Source organism: Pongo pygmaeus, chromosome 11, assembly GCF_028885625.2.
Source record: "Pongo pygmaeus isolate AG05252 chromosome 11, NHGRI_mPonPyg2-v2.0_pri, whole genome shotgun sequence".
Taxonomy (NCBI): domain Eukaryota; kingdom Metazoa; phylum Chordata; class Mammalia; order Primates; family Hominidae; genus Pongo; species Pongo pygmaeus.
In genome coordinates this window covers 47,235,664-47,248,028 of record NC_072384.2, presented here as the reverse complement: position 1 = coordinate 47,248,028, position 12,365 = coordinate 47,235,664, and the positions used below count along the sequence as shown (strand labels likewise).

Below are 12,365 nucleotides of genomic sequence, written 5' to 3'. Positions count from 1 at the left end.
CACAAAACTCACTGTTTTTACCAAAATCCAGTTGTGTTTTTAATTAATGCTGCTCAGATTGGTGTAAATTTTTTGTTTCCAGACTTTTGAAAAAGTTAGTTTTGACCATTTTTACTAGTGTTCTTTTGCTTTTATAGAGGTAGACATTTTCAGAGGTCCTTACTTTGTCATTCCACAAGTGCTTCTATTTTGGTGTTTTCTTAAATTGAAATAGCCTATAGTAATAAAAAGAATGAACAACTGCTTCATGCAACAGCATAGTTGAATCTCATAGAAATATGTTGAGCCAAAGAAGCCAGACACAAAAGAGTGCACACTATGATTTTATTTATGTGAACTTCTAAGATAGTTAAAATGAAAGTCAGAACAGTGGTTATCTTTGAGGAGGACGTATTAACGTAAGAGAACATTCTAGGATGTTGGTAATGTTCTATATTTTGACCTGAATGGTGGATGCACAGGTGTATTCATTTATTAAAATTATTTGAGCAATACACTTTGTGTACTTTGTTATATGAATGTATACTCTTGTAAAAACAACTTTAAAAACAAATAAAAGTAAATGATTAACCTTGAGGCCCTTCTTTAATTCTTGGATAAATTCCCTTGCATAGTTTTGTGCAAGGAGAGAAAGGTTTTATACTCACAGTAGAGAGATTCATGCATGTGTCACTGAGAAATAGGAATGATTTATTTCTAATAGTATTACTACTATTAACAAAAACTTATATGCCTACAATGCTTTATAGTTTTTAAACTTTCACATATATTATTTTATCATTTGTACAACTCATGAAATTGGATTTCAAATGTAGTAATTTCCAAATGTGGAGATTCAGATGTAGACAGTCATAAGATTTGTGAGGAGAGAGTCAGGATTGTCTTACTCTAGGATTATTATGCTTTTCTACCACACTTACTGCCATGTCAGTTTCTTTAGGATATTACTAGTCACCAATTTATCAAAATTAGATAGGTATCCAAAGTTTCAGAATCTCTGTTAGGTCATTCATAAAGAACAATATTAATTCTTGATTCTACAGGTAATCTTAGGATTTCAGGGATAGAAAGAATTTTGAACTTCATCTTTTAATGCTCTCTGTGAGACAGAAGAGTATTCGTCATCCAAATTAAACATATCTTTTTTTTTTCTTTATGAGACAGCGTTATACTCTGTTACTAGGCTGGAGTGCAAGTAGTGTGATAATAGCTTACTGCAAGCTCAAACTCCTGGGCTCAAACAATCCTCCTGCCTCCACCTTTTGAGATGCTGGGACTACAGGTGCATGCCACTGCCCAGCTATTTTTTTTTTTTTTTTTTTTTTGGTAGAGATGGAGTCTTGCTATGTTTCCCAGGCTGGTCTCAAACTTCTGGCCTCAAGCAATGCTCCTACCTCAGCCTCCTAAAGTGTTATGATTACAGGCGTGAGCCACCATGCCCAATCCCAACTTAAGCATGTCTTTTGATGAGATTTCTTAATGCTTATTCATTATAATCTTACATACTTTTTATAAGGAAGTCATTCCATGATAATAATAAGTATTTTTACAACTTGCTCTTTCCCTGCCTTCTATTCAAATGTAGAGTGATTGATCACAATTCTATGATTCCTTTCTAGATGTTTGAAGATTATTAGATTCTTTTCTTACCTTAGTGATCTTTTCTCTACTTCATTTAAGCTTTCCTTCTGTCATTTAGTAAACCTTGACATATTGGTTGAATTTCTCCCTTTCAGAAGAGATCCTTGCCTTGTCATTTCATCTGCATTACAAGGCTTTCTCCTAAAAAAACAGTACCCTGATTAAGACCTGGTCAGTGATCAATGTAGAGGTTTCTGTTTGTTTGTTTGTTTCTGATACGTCATGACACTAGATAATATTCTGCCTTCTTATATAAATTTATAACATCTATTTCTTTTAAGTGATTTAATCTGCTTTTGCCCCTATTAAAGGTAATCAGATTTGTGAAGATGACTTAGAATTTAATCATGTTTTCTTAAGTAATGGGCATTCCAACTAACTTTGCATCTTTGGCGAGTTTCATAAGCATATTCTCAAGATAAATTCTGAAATCACAAACGAGAATAATAAAGCAGGACCCACAAAGCTGCTGAGTATCTGTAGATAGATACAGATACTAGAAAGCCTTATTTTGTTTTTCAGGCAAATGAAGAATAGCATATAAGTGAGAAGGTGCTATTTATAAAGAGAATAAGGGGCTTGGGAAATTTATTTATGCTTTTGCAATTAGGTTCTAAATACTTGATGAAACACCACACTCAAGTCCCAAACAGAAAGCAACTTCACCTGGGTTTTCTCTGACCTTCATCTTGAGCAAAAGCTTACCTTTCAACCATTTAAAGATTCAAGTCAGGAGGGATCTCTTTTCCAAATACCTCTCTACAGACTGATAGTCCTTTTCCTATCTGGAGCACACCTTTTCCATTACATTCATCAAATATAGTACACACAATCTGATCAATCCCACAACTATATTACTATCTTCTCGGGCAATCTCAGGGACAAGCTATAGCTAGATGAGGTGAGTTACTGCTGTATGTTGCTTCATTAGCTCAGTAGAGCCTGAAAGCCATAAACCATCTCTCTTAAGCAATCTCAATTCTCTCTTTTGCTGCTCTTCCCTTGAATCCTAACCTGTGACATCACTTTCCTTTCTAGTTCACTCTACTTCCATTCTCAAGCAAGGGCAAATAAACCTTTCTTAAAAAAACTATGTCTTATAGATTCAGGGTCTTTTTCTGCCTGGATGAGCTTCAGATTAAAACAGCAATCCTTGTAGTCATCTGAGTGTCCAGCCTATCCAGAGCCATTGGGATTGAAACCACAGATATCTCATGATCAGCCTTCTTTCCTTTATTTTGGAAATGTAAAAATATCCAGAGATCGCCTGAGCTCAGCACCTTCTGAGCATGTTCTTTTTTTTTTTTCCCCTTGTGTTCTTGACTGTCTGGATTCAGAGTTCCTTTAAACCCTTATTTCCTCACAGCAACCTTGTGTAACCCCACACCATGTTCTCTCCTCCCTGTCTCTAAACATACACAATCAACATCAACAACTTACCTGAGTGGCCCCCATTTTCTAGCATTCAGGGATCACTATCACTTTGCTGTTATCTCTGTACCTTCCCCATTATATTCTCAAATACAACAAAACAACAGCACATTTTACCTCAATTATATTTTAATCCCTGTCTCTGGATCTAAATCCAATTTGGGGGGATGAAGCAAAGGGTAATTCAGAGGATATCTGATAAGATGCACCCCAGCAAAAGAGAATGAGAATGTACTTTAATACTTACCGATTTTAGTATTTTGATATGGATTTTTTTTTTTTTTTTTTGAGACGGAGTCTTGCTCTGTCGCCCAGGCTGGAATGCAGTGTCTTGATCTTGGCTTACTGCAAGTTCCACCTCCTGGGTTCACGCCATTCTCCTGCCTCAGCCTCCCAAGTAGCTGGGACTACAGGCGCCCGTCACCACGCCCAGCTAATTTTTTTGTATTTTTAGTAGAGACGGGGTTTCACCATGTTAGCCAGGATGGTCTCGATCTCCTGACCTTGTGATCCGCCTGCCTCGGCCCCCCAAAGTGTTGGGATTACACAAAAGTTGAGGGAGAGTATATTAAACCTTCAGGGATCTACCACTTAGCTACTTCAGTTATTATAGTGTGCTTATGTTTTTATTTTTATTTCTGTTTTCGAGACAGGGTCTCATTCTGTTGCCCAGGCTGGAGTGCAGTGGCACCATCATGGCTCACTGCAACCTCTGTCTTCCAGATTCAAGTGATTCTCCTGCCTCAGCCTCCCGAGCAGCTGGGATTACAGGTGCATGCCACCATGCCCAGCTAATTTTTGTATTTTTAGTAGAGATGGGGTTTCACCATGTTGGCCAGGCTGGTCTTGAACTGCTGATCCGCCTTGGCCTCCCAAAGTGCTGGGATTACAGGCGTGAGCCACCGAGCCCAGCCTGCTTATGTTTATTTTTTAAACAAACACTTTTGGTCACCACATTGCATTAAAATTGTTTTCCGCCAAGATCAATCTGCCCTTTATTCTATATACAGTCCTGAAACCAAACTGAAGCACAAGGGGAAAAAACAGTGGTGAGGCGGAGGGGAGATAAAGAAAAATGGACTGAATATAAGTCTTTTAATTCCAGCAGTAGCTCTTTCATATTATTGTTACCACATATGCCAAGTTACAATGCAAAGTGTGATAAATTCCTCTCTGAAACAATGGCTAAAGGGAATTCTAGATTATTGGAGTTTACTTTTCTTTCATTAAACTGGTGTTGTCATAGTTATGCATTCTTCTGTGAAACCTCTGGACAGAAGATTGGATCAGTTTCAATCTAGGCAGGTTGAGGTCTAAGGATATCTACTTATGATGAAGTATTAGCAGCTGCAGCAGCTGCGAGAAGAGGGAAGAAGCTTTCAAAGAACTAAAATAGTACAGTCTGGTTTACCCCACTTCTAGGTAGTTGAACAATTTGGCAAAGTTGCAGCTGAAGAGTAGTCAGTTATAGCCATGCTTCTAGAGGAAATGAATCAAATGATCGTGCAAAGCTGTGATGAGTGTAGTTGTTTTCATATTTCATTGATTTCCTGATGAAAGAATTCAAAACATATTGTTATACTTATAGGGAGCTGAAATGGGTGGTTTGTTAATTAATATCTTAGAGGAGAGAAAAATGACCTTGATAAGTTGGTAAGATGTTAGTCTGAAGCCAGAGTGTGAAATTAGAGGCGACACATACAAGGTGAGCCTTAAGCACAAAGAAACTCTCATAAATTCAGTTGGAGAAACAATCCTTTCCACTACACTTTTCATTTGACAAGCTTGTACTAAAACAATGTTTCCACCTTGATGAGAAAACTTTAAAGTTCTTTAGACAAACTGAAATCATTTCCCACGTTAATGGCAAAATCAACAAAGATAGAGGAAATTTCAGCTTTCAAAATAACATTAAAAAGGTTACAGCCAGGCGCGGTGGCTCACACCTGTAATTCCAGTACTTTGAGAGGCCGAGGCAGGTGGATCACCTGAGGTCAGGAGTTCTAGACCAGCCTGGCCAACATGGCAAAACCCCGTCTATACTAAAAATACAAAAATTAGGCAGGTGTGGTTGTGGGTGCTTGTAATCCCAGCTACTTGGGAGGCTGAGGCAGGAGAATCGCTTGTACCTGGGAGGCGGAGGTTGCAGTGAGCTGAGATTGCGCCACTGCACTCCAGCCTGGGTGACAGAGCAAGACTCCTTCTCAAACAAAACAACAACAACAACAACAAGAAAACAAGGTTACAAGGAAGGTGAGGAGTGGGTTTTTAAAAAAACGTTTAAGAATAGTTGAAGAGGCTGGGCGCAGTGGCTCACACCTGTAATCCCAGCACTTTGGGAGGCCGAGGTGGGTGGATCTCAAGGTCAAGAGATCGAGGAACCTGGGAGGTGGAAGTTGCAGTGAGCCGAGATCACACCACTCTATCTCAAAAAAAAAAAAAAAAAAAAAAAAAAAAAAATAGTAGTAGTTGAAGAAAAAGAGAAACTTAAAGGAGAAGACATTCTATTTGGTCATAATTCCCTTTTTTTTAGGTAAAGCCACAAAAATAAATAAAAACGTATGTTACTTCTCTTCCCAAAGTGTAGCATTAATGTTGTACTTTTTAGTAGGAGTCCTCTGTCAATGAAGAAGGTAGTTTTAATTGACTTCCCACTCTCCCTAACAGCAAATGGTTTGTCTTGTGACTAAGTCTGTGATGGAAGAGCTCCTCTTGGCAAGAACAGTCTCCTCAAACCCCTTCTTTAAAATGTCATATATTCACATAGTTCAAACTTAAAAAAAAAGTTAAAAGGCACTGTGAAAAGTGTTGCTCTCACTCTGTATACTATTTCCACAACCCTCTTACACACACACAACCATGATCACTGTTGTTATTTTCTTAAATGTTCTTGCAGAGTTTCTTTATGCATACACCAGAAAATATGAATATACAGTCTTATTCCTTCACTTTTTACAAAAAGCAGCATAAAATTACACTATTTTATACATTGCTTTTAATTTTGCATTTAGCAATACATCTTGATGCTCAATACTAGTGAGCTTCCTCATTCTTTTTTAAAAAAATACCACTGTGTAGTACTCCACTCTGTAAATGTACAATAACTTTTTAACCATTCTCCTACTGATGGGTACTTGAGTTATTTCAAATTGTTTCAAACATTTAAAACATGTTTTAAATTTCAAACAATACTGGCATGGATGCAGTTACACATTAGTCATTTCACATGTGGGCAAGTATAAGTATAAATTCCTTTGAAGTACAATTCTGCATCAATGGGTATATGCAATTTTGGTTTTAATAAATATTGCAAAATTTCCTTCCATCAGAGTTGTCTAATTTCAGCTGTCCCTAATGTATAAGAGGGTCTGTTTAACTACGATCGAGCTCTTACACCATTACCATTCTGGAAAAAAAGGTATTCCAGTGTAGTTTCAGCATGTATTTATCTTAAGTGAACTTGATCATCTAATTATGTTTACATCTATTTATGTTTACAAGCCATTTGCATTATCTTCTATGACTCAAATATACGTATTTTGGCTGATTTTCTTATTATGTGGTTGGGCTCTTATTAGTTTCTAGTAGCTCTTTATGAGTTAGAGAGATTAGTATTTGTCTATGATTTGAGTTTCTCAATTTATCATTTATCTTTTGACTTTGTTTATAGCTTTTTTATTAAATTTACTATTGTATTTTATGAATTCTGAATTTTAAGTCACAAATATAACTCCCTTCTCCACTGCAATGTTAAAAAAGAAATTCTGTGCTTTCTTCTAATATTTATATGCTCTCTGCATTTTATGTGTAGATCTTTGATTCATTTGAAATTTATACTGGTTTTACTGGAGTATGCCTCCTCTCAGCATCCATTAAAATCCTTCCTGCCAGATATTATAATTGTATATCTAGAAAATTCAAGAGACTTGACAGAGAAACTCTTTAGCAAAGTACTGGGGCACACAATTAATACACAGAAATCAAACAACAACTAGTATGAATATATAATGGAAGAAAGTACCTATCTAAATAGGAAAAGACATCTCTTCCCTCAGATAGTCTATTATCATTTATTAAAATGTTCATCTTTTCCCTACTGATCTGAAATGCTGTCTCTATCATATATTGAATTGAAGTATGCTTTTGTAATTATTTCTGGACTTTCTATAATGTTCTGTTGGTCAGTTTGTGTACTGATGAACCAACACCACACTGTTTTAAGTATTTAGGTTTTTATAATATGTTTTAATATCAGATAGTGCTAATTCCCTCTCTGCTCCTTTTTCTCAGTTTTCCTGATTTATTTTGGTAAATTATTTTTCTTTATAAACTCTATGATGTTTGCCTAGTTCCACAAAAACCCACTGTCAATATTTTTCTTATGGGGCTCATGTTGAAATGATAAATTAGCTGATAAAGAATTGATATTTTTTGGATGTTAACTCCACTGATGAGGTACATCTTCCCTTTGTTCAAAATTTCTTGTATTTCTCTCAAAAGTCCCTTACACTTTTGTGTATTTTATTTTGCTTTTCTATGTAAGTGGGTCCTTTCTTCCATTACACATTTATACTGTTTATTGTTTGACTTCTGTATATTAATTTTGTGCCTTAATACTTTGCTAAACAGTTTTTTAGTCAAGTCTATTGAGTTTTCTAGGTGTATGATTGTAATACCTGCAGGAAGAATCCCGATGAATGCCACGAGGGAGAAGAAATTGTGCTTTGTAAAGTTTAATGAATGGTGGTTTCTTCTGACAAATCCTAGAAATGGCAAATATGGTTATATTCTGGACTCTTTGGTACCCTAGACCAGACCAGGTGATGACAGGTGTTCAAAAAGGTATAGAATTATTTTAGGAGGGATACACCTGAATGAGGATTGTATTAAAACAGGAATACTGCATTATTATCTTAACATCAGCCATCATTCTTGCCATCACATTTCATATATATATATGTATAGTGCCCTCTCTTTATTTAAAAAAATTAATGAATACAAAACTACCTATTTATTACTACTCTGTTATTACCAAAAATTTAAAAAATATCTCTCGGCTGTCTATGTAAAGCTCATTGGAGTTTAACTTTAGTACAGTATGGTAAAAGAAATTCAGCCGGGCATGGTGGCACATGCCTGTAATCCCAGCACTTTGGGAGGCTGAGGTGGGTAGATCACCTGATGTCAGAAGTTCAAGACCTGCCTGGCCAACATGGCAAAACCTCATCTCTACTAAAAAGGACGAAAAATTGGTGGCTGGAGCGGCGGCTCACACCTGTAATCCCAGCACTTTGGGAGGCTGAGGGGGGCAGATCATAAGGTCAGGAGATTGAGACCATCCTGGCTAACACGGTGAAACTCCGTCTCTACTAAAAAAATACACACACAAAAAAAGTTAGCCAGGCATGGGGGCGGGTGCCTGTAGTCCCAGCTTCTCGGGAGGCTGAGACAGTAGAATGGCGTGAACCTGGGAGGCAGAGCTTGCAGTGAGCCAGGATCGCACCACTGCACTCCAGCCTGGGTAACAGAGTGAGACTCTGTCTCAAAAAAAAAAAAGAAATTCAGTTGCAGGCAATCAACTATCCATCAATCTTGCAGTACGATTGTGTTTAACTAGCTTGAATGAGTTGCTTTGTGTTTGTGATGGGCACAGCAAATCCTCCTTGCCAAAAGTTTCTAAACCTGCCTCACCTAACAGTGATCTCCTTTGTTGATCTTCAGGGCATGGTGTCTCATCTGTTTAGTTTGGCCTTTTATTTGACTTTCATTGACTTTGCGGCCAAGCCTGTTTTCTTTGTTTGATACGTTAGCTCAAATATGTAGGTGAACTCAACCACTTAATTATGGGCATGTAATTTTTAAAAATGGCACATATTGGATTTGATGAGATAATCTAATTTTTCCTAGTTAGTAGAGAAATAAGTGTTCGACTTAAATAATATCTTGCTATCTTTTGAAGAAGTTGTCTGACTGTCTTTTGCTATGAGACACAGGCTTCTGTTTGCTGAATTTCTGCCAGTTTTTTTTTTTCTATATATACAGTTCTCTACCTTAAATTAGATGGGGACAACGTGTCTTCTTTAAGTGCTTCCTAGAATATTACTACCTTTAAATGCTAGTTTCTGAAGAGCTGCAGCTGTCACCCAAGTCTTAGTACTGAGCTAGCCATTATAATGTGAAATTTAGTATGTTGAAGAATACTTTCATTTGCGGTACATCTCAAGCCATGTTTCTAATTGTTAGAGAAAACATAAGCATGGATATTAGATAGTTGTGTCAGTTAATATAAAATATGTACAATAGAGAAATGAATTTGTGAATATGTAGATTTATGCTATTGGTACTAAAATTCTGACTTTCCTCTAGTAAATTCAAATTTATTGCCTTGTTTCAGCTATGGTTTTAATATTTTATCTGTCTTCTACAAAATTCTCTAAAGAAAGCCAAGATATAAAATGCTTTTAAAATCCCAGATTTTTATATAAACTTTAGTTTTCTTTGAGACAAATTCTGAAACAAAACCAGTGAAACTTCAGATCAGATAACATGAAGAATCAAAATCTTAAGGCATTTATTATTGTTTTTATTATCTGAGAGATTCTGGCAATTGTGAGGCTTCTGTTGGCTCCAAATAGAAATTACTTACATAAATGTTCCTGTAGAATCTCTGTTTATGGACTAGAGACCTTAGGGGAAGGTAGAAAGGGTGTTGTCTTATTTTATGGGCCTTCTTGTTTGCCAACATACTTGAAGTTTCAATATTCAAAAGTCATTCATATAATCTCTTCTTTTATTGATGTGGTTTAAAAAAATTTCAGGTACCTACTTGCAAATGTTTCCCAAGAACATTTCCTTATATCTAGGGTGTGCTGTTACTTTTGCCCTCTTTCTTTTTCCTCTTTGGATTATTTTTAAAACATAGTTGTTTTCAAAGGTAATGCATCTTTCAAAGGAAAGAAGACTTCCAGAAGAACAGAGGTAGAGCCATGCTCAGGTTTCTTCACATGGTCAGCAGCAGGGCAAAGGAATGCCCTTTCTACTGTTTTATAATTGACAAAGACAGGAGAACTCTTGCATAAAGAAGGCCCTAATTGTATTCCTGGATGTCTTTGATTATGTCTTTCTTCTGGTGCAAATTGATATCAAATCACTAAGTAAGAACTTAAAACCATCCTCTGCCTTTTGAGTGGTGGGAATGTGGGGTAGCAGGTGTACCACAGGAATAGGGCTAAGATTTTTTTAAAAATATTTTAGCAGTTTTTAATAAAAATTGTATATAAGATTATTTCCCCATTCCTTCTTTCCTTTCTTCCTTCCTTCCTTCCCTCCCTCCCTCCCTCCCTCCCTCCCTCCCTCCTTCCTTCCTTCTTTTTTCTCTCTCTCTCTCTCTCCCTTCCTCCCTCCCTCCCTTCCTTCCTTCCTTTACTTTCTTTCTTGTCGGGTTCATTTTGTTGATCAGGCTGGATTGTGGTGACGTGATCATGGCTCACTGTGACCTGGAACTCCGCGGCTCAAGCAATCCTACCGCCTCGGCCTCCCAAAGTGCTATGATTACAAGCGTGAGCCACTGCACCCGGCCTTCTCCATCTTCTGAATTGTTTCTTCCTTGAATTTGTCCTTTCCCTTTTGTACTTAGTGAGATTTGCCTTTCGGTTCAAGGATCTTTTTGCACTCTTTGTCCAGTTTTAGCTTAGTGATAACCATCCTGCTGGGGTGAATTCCCACAGGGACAGTTGTGCCATTAGCCTTCTCCTGCTGCATCCATTCAATGTAGATCATATATTTCTTCCTCTAAACCTGGACTATTTTGCCAATTTGCTGGCCTTTGTAGTGTCCTTGGACAACCTGTACTCTATCATCCTTTTGGATGAACACGGATTGAACGTTTCGTTTCTGTCTTAGCTCTTTGGAAAGTGGGGAAGACATAATCTTCTTGTGAATGTTGGAAGGTGCATTGAAATGACTTTTCCAGTTCTTGCTCTGGTCAAGTATCACAAAGGGATTGGCTTTTGTTTTGGCTGCTGCTGCTTCAGTGATGGCCACAAAAGAGAAGAGAAGATGGGGTTTTCAGAGCATTTTCTCTAGCCAGAATCTCTTGGTCTGCTTGACTGTACAGGTGCTCCATTCCAATCTGCACTCAGTCTATTGCCTGGCCTACTGAGTTTTTTTTTTTTCTTCTGAAAGTTTGTGTTTGTAATTTTCACACACTTGGAATCCTAGTTAGGCATTTAACTGTACTCTTTTACACAAAGATTTGATGACATCTCTTTGTTTGTTTGTTTGTTGTTTTGTTTTGTGTTTTGAGACTAAGTCTCACTCTGTCACCCAGGCTGGAGTACAGTGGCACGATCTCAGCTCACTGCAACCTCTGCCTCCTGGGTTCAAGCGATTCTCCTGCCTCAGTCTCCTGAGTAGCTGGGATTACAGGAACGTACCAGCATGCGAGGCTAATTTTTGTATTTTTAGTAGAGACGGGGTTTCACCATGTTGGCCAGGCTGGTCTTGAACTCCTGACCTCAAGTGATCCACCCGCCTCAGCTTCCTGAAGTGCTGGGATTACAGGCGTGAGTCACCACACTCAGCCCCTGCCCATGTTTTTTTATTGTTGTTGTTTTGGTGGTTTTTTTTTTTTTTTTTTTTTTTTTGTTCAGTGAGGCGTGTTGAAAGAATGGACTCTGGAGTCAGATAAGTCAGACTTTGAGCTTATTAGGCGTGTGTTGACTTTTTCCACTTCTAAAATTAGTTATGTAACATCTCATCATAAGTTGTTTATAATAAGACCAATCACACAGGACCTGCTATGAAAATTCCATACTTGTAAAGTGCTACCCAGAGCCTGACACGTGGTTGGCACTCTGTATGTATGAGTTTCTTTTAAATTTATTTGGGATATTTGAATGCCTATTTACTTTTGTGAAAGGGTTTATGTTTAAAAAATTAAAAAAACCTTTCATTCATGCATCAAATATTGTTGTGCTCTTCTTCATGCCAGGTACAGGTTTAAGAGCTGAAAATATGTAGTAAATAAAACTTAGAATAGGCCAGGCACAGTGGCTTATGCCTGTAATCCCAGCACTTTGGAAGGTTGAGGCAGGAGAATCACTTGAATCCAGGAGTTCAAGACTAGCTTGGGGAGTACAGTAAGACCCCATCTGCACAAAAAAAAAATTTATTTAAAAATTAGACAGGTGCTGTGACTCATGTCTGTGGTCCCAGCTACTCAGGAGACTGAGGCAGGCGAATCACTTGAGCCCGGGAGGTTAAGGTGCAGTGAGCCATGGTCAAGCCACTGC

General features: G+C 37.5%; 1 pseudogene; it reads right to left on the bottom strand.

Moving 5' to 3' along the window:
* Positions 1–1,996: 1,996 nt before the first annotated feature.
* LOC134737664 (large ribosomal subunit protein uL24-like) overlaps positions 1,997–12,365 on the bottom strand; it is a 31,768-nt pseudogene continuing 21,399 nt past the window's right edge.